This window comes from Electrophorus electricus, chromosome 26 (assembly GCF_013358815.1).
Source record: "Electrophorus electricus isolate fEleEle1 chromosome 26, fEleEle1.pri, whole genome shotgun sequence".
NCBI lineage: Eukaryota > Metazoa > Chordata > Actinopteri > Gymnotiformes > Gymnotidae > Electrophorus > Electrophorus electricus.
The window spans coordinates 8,108,445-8,130,357 of NC_049560.1; the positions used below are offsets into that span (position 1 = coordinate 8,108,445).

The 21,913-nt window shown below is 43.0% G+C and overlaps 1 protein-coding gene across 5 annotated transcripts in view; it reads right to left on the bottom strand.

Moving 5' to 3' along the window:
- The window catches only part of sipa1l2 (signal-induced proliferation-associated 1 like 2), a 54,544-nt gene that overhangs the window by 32,458 nt on the left and 173 nt on the right, over positions 1-21,913 (bottom strand). The window contains exon 2 of one of the 5 annotated variants that reach the window (XM_026996572.2): positions 1,897-1,984. The exons of 3 other annotated variants lie outside the window; for them this stretch is intronic. The gene's annotated coding sequence lies outside the window, so the exon portion shown is untranslated. Of the gene's footprint in view, positions 1-1,896; positions 1,985-21,826; positions 21,878-21,913 lie in introns of all 5 variants that reach the window. One more of the 5 variants, XM_026996580.2, reaches the window with a different exon arrangement.

Genomic DNA, 21,913 nt, shown 5'->3' on the forward strand with positions numbered 1-21,913 from the left:
ACTGATTTGTGTTCATCTTACTAAAACCAAGCTCAGCTGGACAGGCAAAGTATCCACTAATTCCAGTTTTATACACTGCGCCAGAGATAACAGATCCAGTGATGCAAACCTGGGCATGGTCTTGGACAATCACACGACATCACGACATCTTATATAGCATCAGAAGAGGTTGGCCATTTCTATCCAAAGAAGTCAGGCAGTTGATAATCCAGTCTCTTGTTATCTCAAAACTGGACTAACACGATGCACTCCAGGCAGGTCTCCCTGTATATGCCAGTGGAGCCTTAAGATGATCTAGAATGATGACATGCTAGAATGCTTATTCTCCTGTTATTTTGGGTATTTTTCCCGTGCCAGGGTTCAAACCGTATGGCATTCCTACACTCTGGCCTAATGTACTAGCATAAGGGTCACTTCCATGGAAACCACAAAGCACTTTTGTAAGTCACTCTGGACAAAAACATGTGCTAAAGGCTGTACGTAATACTATTATTCAATATGCTGCTTTCCTAAATTTTGTTTGTTGTTTTAAGTAATTCCTTCACTTCTGAACACCTGGCTATAGATATTAAGATAGCAGGTATTTTCTAGCATTATACTCACCATTGTATCTCCCTCCTAAACGTTATAGGAAAATTATATGAAATACTGTCTGAAATTTTCACTGATGTTCATGTCACTAAGATCCACAAAAGCAACAGTCAAAGCATAAGTAAACATCTCAACCCTACGAATGCTGTAACCAAGTGTGCTATTCATGTGCTGCCAACTTCAGTGCCCTATGATTCCACAGTGGCACAATTTAACATTTCGGACGTTATTGACAACACTGTGTCTGTGAAAACAAAATTAACATTATGTGACAACGCATGAAGGACAAATGTGGAAAAAGGGAATCTAAAATGTAAAATATAAGCTGCTTTCAATTTTGGAATAAATCTATATTACAAATACACTTGTTGCCTATAAGAAACATGAATGTTGCGTCAGTCTGATTATGTCAACAAAATAAATACATTTTCCCCTCTACTTTTGATAAGTTAATAAACCCTGCTAAATTGATGCCAGCTCAGCAAAGAAAAATATAATCGGTTTGCCAGCTTGTTCCAAGATAAGATCTTACATTCGCGATAATACTTTAAAGCATCTTGAGGGTCAATTTGACCTCTCTGCACAACTCCTTATCAGAACACTTACCCCATTCCCACAACACTGCTTTGAATGAGTCATTCACTGTTCATCTGATCTACTGAATACTGTAAATTCAGACTGTTTCTTCAGCTCTTTAATATCCTATTATTACACCACATGTGAAGAGTGATCTATTTACCTACCGGGTTAGGATTAACCTGAAACCTAAAGCTTTCATCTTTAGCCTCTACAGGGTTAGGATTAGCCTGAACCCTAACCCTGAACCCTAATCCAAAACCTTTCATCTTTAGCATCTACAGGGTTAGGATTAACCTGAACCCTAACCCTGATCCCTAACCCTAAACCTAAGCCCTTAACCATTTCATCATTAGCATCTGCAGGCCAATTCAAAACCTTCTATTCCACAGCAAAATTACTTTAAAAGGTTGTGCAGTGTCTAGCCACCCATCACTACATAGTTTAGGTAATGTGCACCTATTCTGATTCCAGTACTGACACAGCTTTCATCATACCAGTTAAAGACATCAAGATTAACAGTGATGTAAACAGACACTATTTGAATATTACTGGTCTCAAGTGAAGGCTTTGAATCTGCTTGCTGATCATGACAGTTACTGGTAGTGATGGCCCTGTTCTAAACTGGTTTTACTCAATTTAAAAATGGCAGAACTAATTCAGTGCTTTTGTTTGCTGTATCAGATGAAAACATGACATAATCCATCACGTCTACGGTTGGTTCCTGACCTGTGGTGAACTGGTGCCCCGTCCGGGGTCGGTTCCCATCTTGCACCCTGTGCTGCTGGGTAAAGCTCTGGGCTCCCATGACCCTGAACTGGATTAAGCAGTTTAAAAGATGAACAAAATTAAATCTGTAGCTATTTACTCAATGATTTTAATTTTATTTTTATTTCTGTGGTGGTTAACATTAACATTGTATAACCGCCACCATCATTAACACAGCAGGCTGGCTGGCTGCCAAGGTATGAAAACAAATGTGACCATCAATCATATATAGTACGTATACCAATTCTTCCTTAAGTCAACATTTATATGCCTTAGTAATCGTAGATATCTGCTCTGAAGGAGACGATGCTTCCAAACCCTCAAACAACTGGGACCAGAGAACTTCAGGGTGAACTTCAATGCTTCATTTAGAACCATGGAGTTAAGCCTGATAAAAATCTATGCCTTTATCTTTATGTGATCATCATGTGATCATAATTTAACTTTACTGACTGAAACAGACAGAACGAAGTAATTTTTAAACCCACCTAAGAAGGCAGAACTTCAAACCAAGCATTATAAATTACTAGCAGTAAAATGGGGGTTGACAATGAAGTTGGACTGAGCAGAGTACGTTAGATAACTGGCACATTAAGTCTCTGCCAAAGCTAACTTTATGGGAACAAATGATGTCTTCATCTTTTCCTGAGCACAAAGCTAAATTTTAAATGATAAAGTGGCAGATGAAAAAGCCCTCATTAAATGGGTGGCCTTGATGTCAGACTATTTGAGGGCTTCAGTAAGCACGAACTGAAGACATCTCCCCAGTCTCTTTCACTCTCTTTCCCACTCCCCCACTGTCTATCACTCCCTTCCACTCTCTTCCGCTCTTTTCCACCATCTTTCACACTCCCCAACTCGCCGAGTTTAATATTGGTATTCATTTTATAATTGATTTGTCATTTACATTTACAGAATTTAGCTAATGCTTTTATCCTAAGCGACGTAGAACTTACAACTACGACTGAACACAATTTGAGTAATTGAGGATTAAGGGTCTTACTCAGGGAGCCAACAGTGCCAAGTTGGCAGTGGTGTGGCTTGAATTACATAGAGTGATTTGTAGATACTTAGTTAATGGTTATAACCCTAACCATATATACTAAATATGCTGTTGGGCCCCTGAGCAAGGACATTAACCCTCAGTTGATCCGGTCTAGGTTTGGGCTGCCTGGCAGTATCCTAGCCCACACCTGTTGATGGCGTGTCAGCAGGGGTATTCTGTGCCTCTGTTCTACTGTGTATGATGATGAACCATTACATTATGCTGATCTTCCATTATTTACATCTCATTTCATCATCATTTCATTCACATACTCATCAAAATAACTTTTCTCCATACACTAGCCTTGTGAAGATCTGTACTACAAGTAACTATAGTCAGCTTGGACACTGGACAGCATGAAGGAGATGTAAATCATGATAGCTCTGCAGGGTAAATCTGGAGACAGTTTTACTCAAAACACATCGCACCCTGGCATACCAGTGCCAGCCACAGCTGATGAAAGAGTCCGGACATCAGCCAAGAAACTTTTTTCACATTGTTTGCACATATCTGTATGGATATGTGCATTCAGTTTGTCCCAGTTACATTATGAAATGTAATCTAAAAAAATGGACATTTTCATGAGCAAGCAAAATAGATCAATTTTGCCAAAGACGAATTAACACCCTAAGGGTGGGCCATCCAAGAGACATCCAAGACCTGAACAAAAAACTGCACATCTCACAGAACTCTTCCAGCCTTGATTCCCCACCAAGCTATTGTGACATTGTCCGGAAAAGATTGGTCCCAACAGGCCATTCTTTAGTATATATGGTTAGGGTTATAACCATTAACCAAGTATCTACAAATCATTGTATGTAATTCAGCAAAAATTGCTGTAGTGCAAATGCCATCTAATCTCTTTCTTAATGAACTTCATACACTTTGTCAAAATCATGTTTCTACTTTGCAATGAGAGACAAATTCAATGTAAGGAAGAAAGATCAGCAGGCACGCGGATGTACTCGCTGTGGTCTCACAAGTCAGCCATAACAAATACAATTCTACTGCAGAAAATCCACTGACAAATCTGCTACTGTTCCTTAACAAGCAAGAGAAAATTCACTGTGCTGAGTGGGAAACATCTGGACAGAGTAGACTCCTAAGATCGGAGTGGGAAACATCTGGACAGAGTAGACTCCTAAGATCGGAGTGGGAAACATCTGGACAGAGTAGACTCCTAAGATTGGAGTGGGAAACATCTGGACAGAGTGGACTCCTAAGATCGGAGTGGGAAACATCTGGACAGAGTGGACTCCTAAGATCGGAGTGGGAAACATCTGGACAGAGTAGATTCTTAAGGCCTGAGTGCAAGTGAGAGGAAAACATCTGGACAGAATAGATTGATTCCTGGTCTGCTCTCAACTGCCACAGAGTTTTGTAACTCAACAGTGCAAGCAGCTGACTGGGCAGCTTTCCAAACCTGGGGCACTCAATACATCAATGCATGCTTCCACTGGGAGCTCCACATACAGCCTCACCCTGTTACAGGCCCAGTGCCCACCTCACCTTGTTACAGGCCCAGTGCCCACCTCACCCTGTTACAGTTCCAGTGCCCACCTCACCTTGTTACAGGCCCACCTCACCCTGTTACAGGCCCAGTGCCCACCTCACCTTGTTACAGGCCCAGTGCCAACCTCACCCTGTTACAGGCCCAGTGCCCACCTCACCTGTATGTATGTGACGAATAAACCAAACTTGAACTTGAACTTGAACCTTGTTACAGGCCCACCTCACCCTGTTACAGGCCCAGTGCCCAGTATGTATGTGACGAATAAACCAAACTTGAACTTGAACCTTGTTACAGGCCCACCTCACCCTGTTACAGGCCCAGTGCCAACCTCACCTTGTTACAGGCCCAGTGCCCACCTCAGCCTGTTACAGGCCCAGTGCCCACCTAAGCCTGTTACAGGCCCAGTGCCCACCTCAGCCTGTTACAGGCCCAGTGCCCACCTCAGCCTGTTACAGGCCCAGTGCCCACCTCAGCCTGTTATAGGCCCACCTCACCCTGTTACAGGCCCAGTGCCCACCTCAGCCTGTTACAGGCCCACCTCAGCCTGTTACAGGCCCAGTGCCCACCTCAGCCTGTTACAGGCCCAGTGCCCACCTCAGCCTGTTACAGGCCCACCTCACCCTGTTACAGGCCCACCTCACCCTGTTACAGGCCCACCTCACCCTGTTACAGGCCCAGTGCCCACCTCAGCCTGTTACAGGCCCAGTGCCCACCTCACCCTGTTACAGGCCCACCTCAGCCTGTTACAGGCCCAGTGCCCACCTCAGCCTGCTACATTTGCACTATTGCTCCTGTCTCCTGGTCAAGCGCCAACTGCAATCCCTCATCTCAACACGCACGCGTGCACGTGTGTGTGTGTGTGTGTGTGCGCGCACGCATGTGTACACGTTTGTGTGTGTGTGCGCATGTGTGTTCTTTTTCTGTTCCCTTTTTAGGTGTAGGCTCTTCACAGCCTGTGCATTCCACATCCAGGACAACTATAACCAGAGCCAGCCGCTGTTCATTTCCAATGCCTCTCATGCCAGGGGGGATTTTTGGCAAGATTTACTTCCAGACAGAGACATGCAGTAAGACCTACTGGAGTGCTTCACACAGACATTCTTGCACAGGGTCCAGTACCACTCCCCAACATCCACTACAGCACATACATGCTATATAAAGCCACTCCCAGGGCCAAAACAAACCTAGACTCTGTGAAGCTGAAGTCACATGCTTGTGTGGGTGGGACAGCAGGAAATGTGAAGAATGGAACTGCAATGGACTTTTGTAGCAGGACAATTAACAAATAAACAACAAATAAGCAAATGGGGCTTTACAATGTTGGGGGTGTTCCATAGACCCCCCACCAGGCTCTTCAGAGGGTTAGGGTAACTGGCCTTTAGCATTTGGTTAATAATTCCTGAGTGTTTAACAAACAAAGTCTACTATAAACAGACCCAGGAAGAGAGACCATGTTCCAGGGCCTTGCATAGTCCTAGTTTTATATAATCAAAGAGGGACTTGACTGCCAGCTGCCGGTAGTCAAACAACTGCATGTAAACAGGACTGCATGCATGTACATCAGAACATTAGTGCAATTCCTCCCCTCTCAAAAAACAAAACAAAAAACAAAACAAAAAACAAACAAAAAAAAAAAACACCTTTTGAAAATTTTTTACAAATTTTTAAAAATTGAAAAGAATTAAAAAAATCAGTACTGCACAGTACTGCAGAGTAGTAGCCCAGCTTTCCTCTTTCCCTGGCCCTCATCCTATGCTTTGGCAGTCTGGGGGCTGCATTCACAAGCCATACGGCCAAGGCGAGTGTAAAGCATCCAAACACAGCTCCGGGCTCAGGGTGACTGGCTGACTTGTATCAGCTGTTAAAACAAACCGGGCAACAATGCGCACATGCGCACATGGACACCATCAGTATCTGGTCTGCCAACACAACTGTTTGCCACCAAAACCCAGGGGAAGCAACGGCTTTTTTAGGGGGACAGCGTGTAAACATGGGATGAACAAAGTGCGTGAACATTAGTGTTCATTACTGTAGTTACTGGGCTTGATGTGGTGTGTTCCCACGCCTGCTGGACCGGGACAGAGAGTTCTCCCGCCTGCACACACTTAAGTACATGCTCCTTTCCCGTCGCCGGAGTATTCTGGCCATATTAAGGCTACGATATCTGCAATATGACAGATCAACCACAAATGACACTGCTCTCGCATATCTTAATGAGTAATAAGTGAAGTCAGAAATAGGTGTGACTACCTTCGCCTTTTCTTCAAATCTGTATTATCTAGTTTTCATGTCCTGTTTTTTATTACAGTTGTATAGGGTTAATGCCAGAACAGAAGTTCAAGACTTTTTAAACAAATAGCTCATTCAATACCTTGTTTATCTTCTTTGGTAGACTGGTTGGGTTGCCATACAGGGCCCAGCAGTGCAGACATTTCACATGTTCAGAGCTGAGGGAAAATCTGTCTGCTTGATAATCTGACAATACTTCAGACACAAAAAAACCCAAAACATTCCTAACCGGACTTGTCCAATGGTACGTACCCACACCCAGACACACTCGTGTGAAAACACACGCTCATGCACGCACAAACCTACGCATGCACACAAACACTGGTTGTTAAGACATTTTTAAAACACATTTTAAACACAAAATCAGTTGTGTGCCTTTAAAAGATCCTGGCTGGAACCTTTGAAGCAGCTTGAGTGAACGAACGCAAGTCTTCAAAAGCTGAACAGCTAAACACTGACAGAGTGACAAACTAACTTCCTGTTCCTCTCATTCAGGATTCTGAACAGAACACAGTTCACAAAGAGATTAATTTCTCCTTGTGTTGAGCCAGTGGTTTCACTGTGATTCAGACGGCACACAGTACTTTAAGGGGAAAGGAAAAGAAACAGACAAGGGTGAAATTAGAGTAGTTTAGTTTGGCAGCATTTTATCAGATTGGACATAGCTGGTAGGCCCCACTGTGATTATGAGAGTCAAAGAGGGAGTCCTCTCTGCTTGATCAAACACCAGCACAAACTAAACTGTGGGACCAATTCCCACACATAACACCTCCAACCAGACAGACACAGAGGCCTATTTCTTCCCCTCCTCCGCTCGGTGACACACACGCACACACACACGCACACACACACACACGCTCCCCATGTGCTCAGCACGGAGTTAACATCTGATCTTGCTCTTCTCACCTCCCAGCAATAAACATACACACAAATCTTCCTCAGCACACTGTTCATCATGGCCAGGAGCCCTCCAGCTCTCTCCTCAGTGTTTACTGGCGTCCTGCTGTCATGCGCTCCGCACAGAGGTAAACAAACCCTAGCCCTCTAAACACAAAACGAGTGAAGAACAATTGTTCACCCATTCCAAGCGTTTTCCCTCTTCTACAGAACCAACAGCTCAGCTGCTGTAAAAAACTCAATTCAAAATGTAAAGTTGCATGTAACCTCATGTAATCAAACATGTCTCAGCAGTTGTGTCAGTCCAGAGAATAAATGCATATGCATATTTCATGAAGAGTGCTTCAAAAATCCTGTAACAACCCTGCAGCAGAGGCCAACAACTAAAACCATCAGCAGGATGGTTAGGGGCTTACACACAAGGGAGTGTCAGCACCTCACTTCTTTTGGTTGAGGAGCTGATCTGTAATCCTGTACACCTGTGGATATCTGGCCACAAATCTGCTTTAGGTTTCCTTCTGACACTCCACTATTCACCAAAGTTTAATCAGGGCGAGTAACACAGATTAAGAGAAAAAGACAGACAGACAAAAGTGAACTTATAAAGAACGAGGGGGAAACGAGAGCTTATTTTTCACGCTTCATTTCCACTCCTATCCCCTCCGGCCGCTCCTAATGAGTCATTCCGATGGGGAATATTAGCATGTGTATAGAGAGGAGGAACAGAACCACGACACCAAGCTTTCCAGATAAAACCCCTTTATTTGGTCTCTGTCGGATTGGTCTCCGGCAGGGAACCCCTCGAACCGCACATCGGGGTGCCGGGAAGCAGCCTCTTGTTGGAAGGTTGTTTTGCCTTTTAGAGGGCGTCTTATCTCCAGAAAAGGAAGGAGGTGGCAGGGCAGCCCAAAAGAAGAAAAGGTTTCTGAAAGAGGGTCTACTGGGAGCTAAAATAATCTGCAGGCAGAGCCATATGCTGCAACAGCAGATTTCCAACTTCCTGTGGTGCAGAAGGTGAACGGAGAACATGTGAAAATGCTCATTTTAACAATGAGGCACATTATAACTGAACAGAGTCTATCAGAAAGTGATGGCTAGGCTTACACACAGTAGCAAGCATGTCTGTCTGACTCAGCAGACGTTGGAATTAAACAGCCCCCAACCACCCAAAAGCTAAGAGCAGCAGTAATGCTCTTCAACTGGTCTTGACTGCAATGCAAAGTCTGAGTGTTCCCTCTTCCTCTGCCTGCAGCCAGCTGGAAACAATATTTACCCAGAACCCTGCTGGGCTCCACTGCTCTGTGTGCCCTAATCAGCAGCAACAGGCCTGAAATCTCAATGAATTTAAGCATTTCCGAAGCAGCCTCTGCTCCCTGTGATCTATAGGGTATCGATGGCTGTAGCGTTCCACCCCCTCTGAGCAGGAGATGAGCTGGGATCTGGACTTGCCCTTTTCCCTTTTCCGGTATTCTTCTTTCACTCCTACTGTTCTCTCTCTCTCTCTCTCTCTCTCTCTCTCTCTCTCTCTCTCTCTCTCTCTCTCTCTCTCTCTCTCTCTCTCTCTCTCTCTCTCTCTCTCTCTCTCTCTCTCTCTCTCTCTCTCTCTCTCTCTCTCTCTCTCTCTCTCTCTCTCTCTCTCTCTCTCTCTCTCTCTCTCTCTCTCTCTCTCTCTCTCTCTCTCCCGTCACACAAAACTTGGACCGCTACAGCCGTTGGCATGTATGCTCCATTACTAAGCTTCCAGCAATACATATATATACATACATGTCACTGTTCCAGTAGTAAAAATCTTTATTGAGTCTCTCTTGCCTTGACCAAAACTGCTCCCACTTCTACTGAAAAGCACACAGGCATGCCATTCTGCAAACTAGGCATCTCAAAACTGCAAAGTGTCTCTCTCTCGCTCTCTCTCTCCCCCTCCCTCTCCCTCTCCCACTCTCTCTCTCTCTCTCTCTCCCTCCCTCCCTCCCCCCAGTTAGGGAGAGACAGAGGCAGGGGTGGGGGCAGGGTGGGGGCAGGGTGGGGGCAGGGTGGGGGTGGATGAGGAAAGAGAACAGCTGCAGCTAAAGTGGAGGTGTTGGATCTTAATGATAGACTGCCTCTCTGACTGTGTATTGTGGGTCATGGCACTAGATCTGACATGACTGCCTAGCATTTGAGCTTAAATGGGTCTGACGTTCAGTGCTTCCTCCCCACAGCCTCACAGTCTGACTGTTTATAGTTTCCTCTCACCCAGAGGGTTTAATAGTCAGACACCAAAACCCTTAATCTGTACTTCATTCTCTTCTCCATTTGGCTCCTACGTAATAGGTAAATACTGGGCAGTTGCTGATGACTTAACAGCTGCTTAAACCCACAGGTCATTTTCCACTTGGCTTTTTCTGAGTGTGAATCTAACGGATGCAGAGGAGCAGCTGTTTCACAGTGGTAGACAAGACTTCGTTTTAACCCTTGAACACAGGCTTCTCACTACATGCTGAAAGAGTGAAGCAGTTCTACTAAGAAATGAAAGAGGGGGTGGGGGGCACTAGCCAAGTTAAACACGAAGCAACAATTTTAAAATGGGTTTTCTAAACCTAGATCAAGTCTAGTCTTGGACCAGTAACAGAGAATACAAGCTTAAACTGTATTAGCATTGAAGCAGGCAAGAGGAACCTAAAGAACCTGTTATTAACAGCCTGCAGCCTGCTGAAAGAATTAGGGTGATGTACCTCACACTGACAAGCATTAAGGCAATGTACCTCACACTGAAAAGCATGCCTGATCTCAGACAGAAAATAATACTGCCAAATCTGTTAGCTTCTCAAAATAATCCATTTGCTTCTTCATCTCTCTCTTGTTGTACTCTCTCCATATGGACCCTCCCTCTCTAAAAGAGGACTGGTATGGACCACAAAGAATAAACTCCTTCCTTCCCCTAGTAACAACACCGTCTGCTCTGAGAGAGAAGTCATTTGAGGCTGCCCTCTGACCCTTAAATCTGCTGAGAATAGCGACCCCATGAACCACACAGCAGATGGAGAAAGAAAGGAATACAGAACTCTGCGAGAGCTTTTACAGTTAGCAAGTGGATGCAGAACAACCTGTTAAATGCCTCTAGGTGAAAACACATTAAAATTGGAGCAAGCTACTACTTGTAGGTAATTTTGCATACTGAGTGCACTTAACTTGCAGTTAGTGTGAGCACCTGTGTGGCCTGAGTGTGAGAATGGGGTGTCTGTGTTCCACTGAGTGTATGTAGAGAAGAGAATTGCACTTAAAAGGTGCGTGCTGTATGAGTGTTAATGGAGATTGTGTGCATGCGTATGTGCACGTGCACGTGCATGCAAGTTCTTCATTGAAGAGCATTTTGTATGCTGAGTCAGCAGTAAGTAGCAGGTATTGTACCAGCTAGAACACACTCACCATCTACTGTCACCTACATAGACACCTACATAGACTGCAATAGCTGGAGGGTAAGGTTAGCCAGTCTACATGTCACTGTAGCACTGGTGGAGAACAGGCACGTCCATTCTGTACATTGGGGGGGGGGGGGTGCAGAAGAACTCTAGATCTTCTCCAGTAATACGCGCCACCACCCTGACAGGACACGGAGGCTTGGCTAACAGACACGTGAAGCCAGCAACCTGATTCTGTCCATGAAGGTCTTAACTCACCATCATCTGACAACTAAGCAAAATTTTGCATTTGCAGTTGTACCTCTCAGGGTAAAGTGCTTCTATTGCACATATTACATCAACAATGTCAAATGTATTAAAAAATTGTTTTTCCTTTCAGTGTGGAGATAGAATAATCACAGTACTCATTCTGGCCCTCACATTGTCGTTCCCTTTGGGCACGTGTGTTCACTGAAAAGAAACAGTGCTTGGGCTGAAAGGAGGAGGTTCGCCGAGGGTTTTATGACCGCATTTGTCAAGCCTGTTGGCATTGAATAGCGAAAGAACAAGGCCTTCAGCACTGTGGTGTAAAATGTGTTTGCAGTACAATTGTTTTCTATTTATTTTGAAAAAAAAAAAAGTCAGTTGTACCACGTTTATTTTGTCAGCATCACGTGACTAAAATATAAGCACAAATGCTTTCTGATTCTGTCATGAGGAACATAATACGTTTTGATTCAATGAGTAAAACAAACATATTACCTGATTTATTATTGAATAAATGAAGCCAGGACAGCTTGTAGAGGAAGCACATCATTTTCAGAGTACACTTTCTTACAGTCGTGGTGACAAAAACCACCAGCGTCCCCTGTGTCCCCAGCATAAATTACGCCTAGGAAAGTGCTCAAGAATCAGACATTTATAACTAAATCCATTTTTACCCTTGTACCTGAAACAAGAGCGCACCGACCAAACTAGCCTGCTGTCAGGAGGAGCTGACTGGGGTGTTTTGGATTTAAGATGGCACATGTTTTATTTCCACCGCATCTCTGTTTAAGTGAATGATGTATTTATAGTTTCCTAATTTACAACCCATCTGATATCTCTGCCTAACAAATGCATATGGACAATGTTGAGAGGTTTCCTCAGACAGTATGTCCTACTTGTATTAATAGCACAGAAAGCTTCAAATTTGAGTCGCTGTAGCCTAATGGCCTGGTAACAATCTACCGTTTTAAACATTTTTTTCTTAGAATAGAGAATAGAGCCCCTTATAGAGCCCTATCAAAAGTGGGAAATTGCTTTTAAGAGATGGTGGTGGACTTTAGGAAGACCGAAAGCCAACCATCCCGTTTCCATCCTAGCAAAGGCAGTGAAGAGGGGGGAAATCTACAAGTACCTGGCAGTGCATCTGGACCACAGACTGAAAATGGAACACCAACACTGCCTACAGGTGTGGACAGAGCGTAAATATTCATGCAGAAGCGCCGATCCTTTAATGTTTGCAGCAAGATTCTGCAGATATTCTACGAGACTGTCATGTCCAGTAATATCTGCTATGTGATGGCCTAGATAGTTGCCCTTTAAACGAGCAGTTTCTGACTCACCTATATTCAGATATGCCCCCCCAACCCATGTGCCCCCCAAATCGATGTTTGCCGGGTTGTGTAGCCTACAACACGACTTATCGGCGACAGATTACTTTTTACAAGACAGCAAGCAGTACAGTGTGAACAGTACAGAGATCTGATGACTTTGAAAGTCGTGTAGTCTGTCTGTGGCTATATTTAGCATGCTAGATATTTTTCAGGACTCAGCAAACGATCGCCCAGCCTCTCGGATCGTGGCTTTGAACAATTCACACACAGAGATCACATGCCAATTTTTGAGCCCCGAGCAAACGACAACGTGCCTCCAATCTGGAGCTTTTCTCTGCGACCCCTCCCACCCTCTCCTTGGCCCCTCGTACCCTCTTCAGAACTGTGTAGACCCCTCCCGCCCGCTCTATGACCCCTCCCATCTTCTCCATAACTGTGCAGATCCCACCCACCCTCTCTATGGCCCCTCCCACCCGCTCCATAACTGTGTGGTCAATCACAGGAGCAGCTTTAACTCCAGACTGCTCCAGCCCCCCTGCTGGAGAGTGTTACAGAAGGGAGTGTTTCAGTACAGAGGTCGTTACAGGAGAGAGGACGCTAAAAGACGGAGCTTTACAGGAGAAGGAGCATTGCGGGAGAGGAGGTGTTAAAAGAGAGGAAGCTTTATAAGAGGTCCTTACTGACAGCAATCAGACTGCATAACATAAGGATTGGCGTTTCCATGCGAAATGCCACATCCTCTGCATCCTCTCCCCACCATCACGTGGGCGATTATCGCGTCCAACGTTGGCACTGGGTCACGTGTCATTCATCGATTACGTCAGTTTACGTTACAACACTTCTTACTGCTTGTGCTGGCTTGTTAGCATCACTCATCTGAATCACTGTTTACAGTGACTCACCAACAGGGGTGGGGGGAAATTTGGGGGTGTTTGGCAGTTCCTTCCACTTCGGAAATGATAACCAAGTGTTCACCCAACGTTATTAGAAACATTTACATTAAAAACACCAAGAGGGTTACAATTAACGCATAGCCCATTCTCCAACCCCTCATCATTTTGTCATCACTTTTGCAACCACAGCAACCTTTTTGATCGGAAATCTATTTGTTTATTTCAGATTATGACCTGGTTAAAACAAAATCTAAAACAAAACCAGAAGAGTATGATGCGCATGATTTGTTTGGTTAATTAGACAAAGAAAACAAAAAGGGCTCAAGAAAAAAAAAAAAGTATAAATAAGTGAGTAACTGAATAATTAAAAGAAGATCATTTTATCTTTTATTTATTTGTGCTTCTGTTACAACCAGAACGATCATTAAGGTTTTCCTTCACTAATTCTTATGCCCCTCTGCCTCTTTTAAAGATATGTGGATGCCAAAAGGGCCTAACCCTAATCCTAATCCGTAATCCCAACCCTGAAGATGCCACAGAACTAGAATACTGCTGAAGTACAGGAACCAATACTGATACCTAGAAGAAGTGCAAAAAAAGCATATGCTCTATATCAGATAATGATAAGTGCAAGGCCAAACGAGGCCAAACAAAGAGCAATTTTAAAAGAACAATTTCCTGCCACTGCATCCACATCTGCTATTTCTCTGTGTGCTTTAATTCCCAGGACACAGAGGGTCACGAACAGCCAATAAAGACACCTGCATCTTAACCTCCAAGTGTAGGAGGTTTAGGAGCTGGGTGGAGATGTGATGAAGAATAAGCACACAGATGTAAAAAGACAAAGCAGATTGGAAGAAACAGTCAGTCAGTCAGTCAGACAGGCAGCAGAAATGTCAGTGTTCATAATTCATCCACGCTTCCCTACTGAGGGAAAAATAACAGGGAAGATTCCCACATCCATTCAACCCAGCAGAATGGGGTCAAAGGTCTCAGTACCAAAGGGTTAAACCAGAGGACACACTAAGCTCTAGCGCTAACTTTGCTTGCACAATGTGCTCATGCCCAAATGGCAGCAACCAGGACAATACGTGATTGTTGTTTTGAGTATTAGTCTTGTAATAAGTTGTTTTAAGGGTGAAATATTCTAACATGGTCAAAATATCTATAAAACAGGGTCTTAAAGTTTGGCCACCATCACACAGGAAGTAATAACATTCTGTGTCATACAGGAAGTAATAACAATGAGTGAGTCACCTGCAAAGCTTGGCTGGACGGAACCAACACAATCGGTCAGAACACGGGGACCAGGAAGATCAGTGCGCCAGACTAGACTGGCCCAACTGGCCCTGTTCCAACTGCTAAGTGAAAGGTTAAATGGTATTTCCCACCAGCCTCACCATGAAGAAGTTTCAGCCCACAGTCTCACAGGTGAAAATAAAGATAAAGATCACGGGTTTGGGAGTTTACCTGTCATTATGATCACTGCCTTAATATCTCCATCTCTTCAGGCCAGTAATCAACACTGGCATAATAAATTACCTTCTCCCATAAATTCTACTACAAACAAACAAAACTGCATCTAGCATTAAAACTTGAAGCATTGCCATTTTTAACATGGGCATAAATGTGAGGTTAATATTTGACTATATTTGATGATGCTATGAGTTGGACAGAACAATGGACTATTCAAGTAGAAATGAGATTTAGGTATGTAAAAAATATTCAGGTCTATTATGGACTTTAATGGTTTCTGATCAAATAAAGTCTCAGCATTTATACAGTTTGAATATAATTCTGAAACTCAATAAATATAGATTAGCTCTCAATGTTAATTCAGAAAGAGAGAAAGAGAGAGAGAGAGAGAGAGAGGCATTGAGCTAGCTATCTGGAAGTTAGCTGTAATATGCGCTGCATATTACATCCTCACAAAGTTTTACAAACACAAAAAGGTTAATGAAATGATTTACAGTACAACAACAACAACAAAAAAATCACTAATTTTAAATACAATTACTGTCAAAGGAACAACTGCTGACCACTGCGTTGAACATGCAAACCCATGTGTACACACCCACAGCTGAACAAACTGTTAAGCAGAATTCTAAAGCTGACTGTGCCTCTAAAGGGCCCATCACTCTGCACCATTGCAGGTACACAGAAGCGCTGGTCTCTGTATTTATCATCAAAGAACACTCACAAAGGAGTCTTCAGGATTACATGTTTAATCAGCTCAAACACAGACACCTAAGCAAAGCCCCAGACAAACATCTTAAATGTCATGGAAATTACACATTGATCCATGCCAAGGGAGAAACACACATTTCAACATGTTTTTCCACTCCAATGTCACTGTGTCTGTTTACATGTATACATGATCCTTAATTCAAAGTCACTACAAAGACCAAGAGGCCAATGAATGGAGAGAACACAAGAGATATCCTAACCAGTCCAGAAACAATGATCAGATACATCCTGTGCTCACATTAATCAGAGAAATCATTTAGGCAAAGTGTTTGTAACCAGTCAAGTAAAGCCTGTAATGTCTCAGTCTGCTACAGGAAGTACGGCAATGTGAGAGTTCACACATCTCGCAACTCCATGACTGTTTTGTTTTCTTTGGAAACTCTATAATAACCAGTAACAAGTACGGACACTGAACTCTGGACTCCGTCTCTTCCAACATAAGACCTTACAGTTCCTATGCATTATTTGTCCTTACATACATGTCAGTCATCTGGACAGTCATACTATATTTCATCAGGTGGAAATGCAGGACAGTTTTTAAAAGATGTTGGATTACTCACATTTACACTCTAACCCACAACTTCTTCCTGTAAAATAAACAAGACTAGGCAAGCCTGGATTAGATGGACCTCAAGTGCACAATGTTATTCATCCATCATAAATCATACAAAAGTATCATACGCTGTTGGTTACTGTAGTTAAATGCAAAAAAAAGTGAAAGGAGATCATACACTAATTTTTTTTTTTTTAATATCAGCAGGCAAATGAGACAACTGACTAATAAAGACAGATAATCTTAGACAAGCCTTTCACATCAATCTGGACTCAGTGAGTGAAGATCTGCACTACACACACACACACACACACACACACACACACACACACACACACACACACACACACACACACACACACACACACTAGCAGAATAATCCCTATCAGTTCTGCACAGTTCTGCACAGTAGGGTATACAGGGCTAAACGAAACCGGTATCTCAGTATTCTCAGTATTAGCTGACTACAGGAATCAGAACTGGTATGGAGGAAACCCACAGTCTTCATTAAACTCCAACATGGCATCAAGTCAGTAGTTAAACACATGACAGCTGAACCTGTTTGCCTAGTTGTGCCAGGACTGGCAGGCCTAAACTGGCTATAAGTGATTCAAGGGGCCTGGACGTGGGGCTCAATGCCAAGCTGTCAGCAGAGTTGCTCAGCTGGAAGGCAGGAGGGATTAGAGCTGGCAACAAGATGGAGGAGCCGTCTCCCGACTGACCAAGACGCAAAACCCTGATAATTGGGAGCTGGGAGCTGTCATATGATGTCATTCCTTATCATCTCCATCTGTGAGCTCCTACATCTGGACATTATGGTCATGACAGAAAGGGAACAAATAGGAAATTGGTTGTTAAAGCAAATAACAGTGAAGCCTAAATTTAAACTGGCTGGCCAACTGACAGTGCCAATATAATATTTATAACAAAGTTTATAATATGTTTCTTTTTAAATGTCTCTCAGCACACTGGTCACGTTAGGCAAGCTACAGTAACATGGCAGGAAGTACATTTAAATCAGTTTTTAACCCTTTAAGCACACCGTTTACCTTATTCCAATTAAAATGTTCTTGCATTTCACTACATTGCACGATATCCTAAGATTACTGGGAAAACAGCAAGTGGTCCTCAAAGAACAATTAACAAGAAAGCCCTGAAAACAACATGACACACACACACACACACACACACACACACACACACACACACACACACACACAGAAAATCTAGAATTCCTAAGACCACTCTCAGCCCAAGAGCATTAGAAAGCTAGTGGGGTGCAGAGTTCCTTTCCTGTGTGCAGGCAGGGGATCTGGGAAAGGCCTGGCGACCAGTTCCACGGGCAGCAGATGGGCCTGGTTAATCCTATGTCCATGCAGCTCCGTAGCTGGCCACTGAGAGAAAAAGACCTCGCACGCATCACTCATTCATGAGTGATGACTACACGTTAAAGCTTATTACCTAGCACTTAAACGTTACAACGTGGAATTTGTAAAACCATTTTTCTTTAGGAATAATTTCCAGAATATCCCTAGTGGTTCAAGTTGCGTAATGCCAATTAGTACATTGTAGTGTTCATTTATTATTAGCCACATAAGAATGTAAAATATAGTGCGGAATGCATAAGAACCCGGTGTCTTAGGAAAAGGTACAGTATCCATAAAATTCCATTTTGACAAAGTTCAGCTAACTTTGAAAAAGTTTTAATTTCCTAACAAGAAATAGAGGGGGAAAATGGACATACAAGGGACTAATGACACGAACGAGTCAAACATGACTAATTCTGTTTCTGGACTCAAATGGCCAAAACAAATTAGGACATTCAGCATTAGATTTTAGGTAAATGATAAAGAAATTGAATACTTTCTCATGAAGAAAACTAGTACTACCTTGGACTGAGGTTTATTCTACAGAAAAATGGCATTTTTAGAGCATTCCCCAAGGTGTTCTTCATCACTCTAACTTGCTTTGAGGAACTTTAAACAGATCAGGACTGATTTCCTTTTCATCTTCTCTGTATTATGTAAACAATGCAGGTAACCTGCTCATGGACATAGACACTAAAAACTACTTCTAGGGAACAAGAAATACATTGAGCAGATTTTTAAAGCATAGAATTCTCCCCTGGAAACAAATACAAACACGCACAAACACACCAACAGGAGGAGCCCAGAATTAATTTGTAAGGTGGAAATAAACCAAACACCAAACTGACATTGACTACACATACATTGCTACACAGAAATGAATAAGAACAGCCTTGGACAAAAAGACCTCAAATTGAATTAGCCTGGATGTCCAAAGTCCAGGTAAATGCCCATAGAGTCAATATGAGGAATGTCTGCCATCGCTTGCAGCAAGAGGAAATTTATCTGCTAGTGCAAACAATTCACCTCTAGGTTTGTTTCCTCTCTGTCTGATAATCTAAAGGCCACATAAACCTTCCAAACCAAAAGATTATGAGATTATGAGAGCTTTATGGTGTTAGAGTTAAGGTGTTTGGGGGTTGGGGTTAGGGGCACTTTAGGCCATTTTTCAAACCTACCTCTCACACACCCCATGTTACTCTCACACTCACCACCATACTCTCTCACATATGTCATCACTGATAGGGAATGAGAGACTTTGATAGTGAATGCAGAAGAGTTTAATAGTGAATGAGAAACTGTTCATTTAAACGACAACGGTCTAGGCCAAACAGAAAACGTGACCATCAAACCCTCTCGCATTCACTATCAAGTACACCTAAGAGTATGACGGTGTGTGTGAGAGTATGGTAGTGTGTTTGAGAGGTAAGTCGGAACAATGGCCTAAAGGGCCTCTAATTGTCCACTGTCACACATCTGGAAAGTGTGACTCTTAAACTGCCCTAAAGCTGGAAAAGCAGCAGGGGGAAGCCTACAGTTATCCAACAGTTAAAAGCAATTTTCTAATTATAAAACACTCAAATCTACAAATGAAATGTAAAAAAATTGAGCAATTTAAAGAGGCAGGTCATCATTTAATATTTGGGTAACAGACTATTCTCAGTAGAGCTTTACCAAGACAGAGTTGTGGGACGGCTGTGCACAATCAGCCATCCCACCATATGATGTAAAGCAAAATGTGATCCAGCAGACCAGGCCACCTTCTTCCATTGCTCCAAGGTCCAGTTCTGATGCTCACGTGCCCATTAGAGGTGTTTTTGCCTTTTGACAGGAGTCAGCATAGGTACTCTTACTGGTCTGCACCTACACAACCCCAAGCTGTCACACCCAGCATCAACATTTTCAGCAACTTGTACTATAGTAACTGTTCTGTGGGATCAGACCAGTCAGACAATCCTTCACTCTGCATGCATATGAGTGGCCCTTGGGCTCCTATGACCCTGTCGCTGGGTCACTGGTTGTCCTTCCTTGGGCCACCTTTGGTAGGTACTAACCACTGTGCACTGGGACACCACATCAGACCTGCCATTTTGGAGATGTTCTCTCATCCAGCCATCACAATCTGACCCCTGTCAAACTCACTCAGGTACTTTCCACATTTTTCCTGCTTCCAACACATCAACTTCAAGAACTGACTGTTCCCGTTCTGTGTGATATGTCCCAACCTTCGATGGGTGCAGTTGTATTGGAATAATTAAATGTTATTCACCAGTAAGTGGTTTTTAAATTTGTCTTTTCTATTTTGAATCAATCGTTTAATCTATGTAGAAACACTTATGTGAAGCACTCTGAACTGCTACAGTGTATGAAAAGTGGTATCTAAATAAACTTGCCTTTCCTTGAGGCCTACACATGTGCGCACTCACACACACACACACACACACACACACACACACACACACACACACACACACACACACACACACACACACACACACACCATGAATCAGTGGCTTTCAGTTAATCAGACAGCATTTGTAAACTGAGTCAAACCTGATCACTTTTTTCTTTCAATTCATTCAGTTAATAATTAAATTTTGAAACAGAGCAACATTAAATCAACATGAAAAGACATGTTTACCATTCGACACAACCACTTCTCCTAACATTAAAATAATCTTTCCAGTTGCTCTGTTCCAACACAAGCTTGACTTTGTTTTGGTTCCAACATTAACTCCTAAACGGAAACCCATTAACTCCTAAACGGAAACCCATGTGACGATTTAGGATGTACAAGCACCTTACAGTGTCTTAGACACTTGCCTCTGCCCTGGCTGCTGATTTCAAAGCAGCAGTCACTGAACAAATCATTTCTCATTTTGCCTAAATTTCACCGCCCCTGTGAAAGCCATGAGGAGCGCACGCGTCCTCTTTCTCTGCAGCAGTAGGGCTACAGAAGAGACACCTGTCATACAGTAGGTGATTCTGACGTGAAGCCGAACTGGCAGCATGTTTTCCTGTCACTTGCTTGGCTGTGTTCATTTCTGTATCTTTTCTCTAGATGCAGGTATAGGAGTGATATTTATTCCTGTGTTGAATATAATTGCATGATACGCAATTTTAGAAAGAAGCATCTCAGCCATCCATAATGATGAGCCTTATGATTACCCATATCCTTATAATGGAATTTGTCATGCTGACGATCAGTTATAGCTAAAGGCTTAGAGTGCTGTTTACTGGCACACCAGCAGTGGAAACAAAAGGATCAGTGCAATTCTGCCCCCACACCCCCAAACAAACAAACAAACAAACAAACAAACAAGAACAACAAAACACATTCACAGATACAATAACCTTACATTTGGCCAGGTACACTGCGAGATGAGACAGGCAAACTCTTTCCCTCAAGGTTACCACTCAAACAAATATTTTCCAATAAAAAATTAAAAATCTTTATAAACAGCCAAAGTTTTCAATGATTTTATGTAATGAGTAGGCCTGTTCAGAGCTTGTCCTGAACAAGAATTAATCAGCCAAGGAAAGTGGTGTCAAGAGGAGATTTTCAATAAATGCTAAATCTCACACGATTGTAGATACTGGTTTCTCAATTAAAAAAATAAAAAATAAAAAGACAGTCATTACAGCCTCCTGCATTGATCTCTCGTCTTAAGAGAAGTGATAAACAAGTCTTGCAACCTCTTCAATGGATCAGTTTTAGGCAATGTTAAAAAAACAAAAAACAAATATTAATTGAGCCTAAACCAGTTTACAAGCTCCAAACAATACTAGAAAGCGTCAGTTTACAGACTGGGGGGGAAAAATATTCGTATATACGAAACGAAATAAACATGTTTCCCATATTCCAAACATCCCATTCAACAGCAGACGATGCACAACTTCGGCTCTGAACTACTCGCGTCTCAAACCCGCTCCTGTGCACCTCCGACCGGGTCATTATCGCCCGAACAGAACCGCAAGCGCACTGCAAAAATATCTGTCCAAACTGAAAGGGGCTTCACTCAGAGATAATCCGAGGCCGGAGGGGATTTTGATGCTTTGCTTTTGTCTGGGTTCAGTGAGCCCAAGGCAGAGGAGCGATCACATTTACGCACCAGGACAGTGGTCGTGTCTGCACTCGGCCATCGGGAGGAAACAGCTCACAGCTACAACGCGGAGGAAAGTTACTTTCATTGTCTGGC